Consider the following 2,523-nt stretch of genomic DNA (forward strand, 5'->3'; position numbering starts at 1 on the left):
GAGGCAGAACTTCTCATGCTCTTCCCTTGCTCCAGTGTGAGGCTCCTCCCATGGGAGAAAGTCCTCCAGGAACTTCTCCAACACAAGCCCTCTCCATGGGCTTCAGTTCTTCCCAAACTGCTGCACTGTGGGTCCCTCCCATGGGGTCAGTCCTTCAGGAGCACAGATCCACCACAAATTCACAAGTTCTGCCAGCAAACCTGGCATGGGTTCCTTTCTCCATGGCCATGTCAGACAGAAGGGAAGCTTCTGCAAGGTTCTCAAGGAGGACACCACAGTAGCCATTCTTCAACCAAAACCATGACAAATCCCCCCAATTATCCACTGAGACACTGGGCAAAGGGATGTGCAGTGGAGGGAAAGCCAAGACCAGAGGCTGTCAAGTCTTATGTCCACCTTCAAAACAGGCAAGAAGGAGGATGCCGAGAATTACATGGTCAGCATAATTTCCTGGGAAAATTACAGAGCAAAGCTTCATATAGTTTATTTCCAGGAACCTAAAGGACAAGAAGATCATCACATGCTGCTGAGGAGAGGGTGAGAGAGTTGGGATGGTTTATCCTGGAGAAATCAAGACTTTGAAAGGACTTAAAGCAGTGTGTCAGCAACCTACAGGGACAAAGCTGGGGTTCCAATCAAGAGATGTTGAATTTCCTAAATCTATTTCTCTCTCAAATTTTATTTTTTTGCAGTCCTGTGTAAGACTTCCAGGACAGCCCTAGAGAAGAGCTGTGAATCTGTAAAACTCAGGGTTAGGCCCCATTTTACCAGCAATAGGACCCAGCATTCCCATATCAGAGGAATGAGGAAAGGGAAAAATACACAAGGCAGTGAGAGCATTTGGTAGTCTAAGATAAAATGTCCTCAGGTCTCCCTTGCCTCAAGATGCCTTGGCATTCATTCCAAACAACACTTGTTGAAGGAAAAAAAATCTAGTTTTAGGCTTAAAAAGAGCATGTTCTGCTTGTCCCTGTTGCCTGCATGTCTTCCCAAGGGTTTCTCTCAGTTTTGAGCTGCTGGCTTTGCCTTCTGCCTCCACAATAAGGAGATGAAGTGTCACCAGACCTTGGCAGACTCATACACATTGCATGGTGTCAGAAGAACAGACCTGCTAAAGAATAATTGCTCCTGATAGCCTATTGACTTTGATTAGGAAACACACATTAACATCTTTCCTCATTTAAGCCTCACTTGTAGAAGGGAGCCTCCTTAAGTGTTCTCTTGTCTGGGATATTAGACCAGGAATTAAAAATGACAGGATGGACAATTTGGCAGCAAGTGTTTAATTAGGCAATAAATTAGAGTCCCTGAGAGGACAAGGATCTGTGGCATCTCTCTCCTTTTGAAAATAAATCATAATGTTTATGCAATGTACCACCCCCTTATTATACACTACAGTTGGAGCTCCATGCCCCGTGCTGTTGGTTTTGCTAAAGCCATATTGACAAGGAGAAAACAGGAGTTTATTAACATCATAAGTGTTTTCTGCTGACGGATCTGGGGGACCTTCCAATTTGCGCCCTCTTCCAGGACTAAGTTATGACCCTTCCCCCAGGCTTACATACCCATACCCAGCCATTTCATGGTTGTATTTTCCCTGACTTTACCACATATTTATGATTTTAGCACCTCTTTTTGAAAAGAATGAAGAGCTGGAAAAGCCTCAGCTTCCTGGAGTTCCAGTGGGTGGGATGCCAAATGTCAGATCATATGCTGATATTGGATATCAGATTATTTGGTGGCTCACTGAGTTACAGTGGGGAGAAAGACAGAAGTTTGTAGTTCAAAGTCATGCACAGATTCTTGTTTTTTAGCTGACTGAGTTCTGTGTCCTGCTCTGGGTCCTCACAGTGCCATGCTGGAAGGAAGACAATGTCACGATCCTTGGCCAAGAGCAAAGGATGATGCAGATATGGTGGCAGGAAAAGAGAAAGGGCAATTCATTGAGACTTATGGAAAATAAGGGACAATGGATGGCTTAACAAACCTGATTTGTCCTTCTTTGATTCATTCACAGCCGAATTTTCAGGTCATTCAATTCTCTTTCAAAATTTTCACCTTCCCATCTAATCCCTCCCTTCCTTCCTTCCTTCCTTCCTTCCTTCCTTCCTTCCTTCCTTCCTTCCTTCCTTCCTTCCTTCCTTCCTTCCTTCCTTCCTTCCTTCCTTCCTTCCTTCCTTCCTTCCTTCCTTCCTTCCTTCCTTCCTTCCTTCCTTCCTTCCTTCCTTCCTTCCTTCCTTCCTTCCTTCCTTCCTTCCTTCCTTCCTTCCTTCCTTCCTTCCTTCCTTCCTTCCTTCCTTCCTTCCTTCCTTCCTCCACTTCTGCCACTTCCGCCATTTCCTTCCGCCACTTCCTTCCTTCCCCCCTTTCTTTTGTTTTCTCTTTTTTCAGTGCATTTTCACATGAAAAAAGACCTGCTTCTGAATGAAACACTATGAAGGCTCATTTGTACAACACAGACATGAAGGTTCTCATTGTTTTGGAAAATGTTACCCAACCCAAACAAAACTATTTGCTAGATTT

Source organism: Geospiza fortis, unplaced genomic scaffold, assembly GCF_000277835.1.
Source record: "Geospiza fortis unplaced genomic scaffold, GeoFor_1.0 scaffold351, whole genome shotgun sequence".
Taxonomy (NCBI): Eukaryota; Metazoa; Chordata; class Aves; order Passeriformes; family Thraupidae; genus Geospiza; species Geospiza fortis.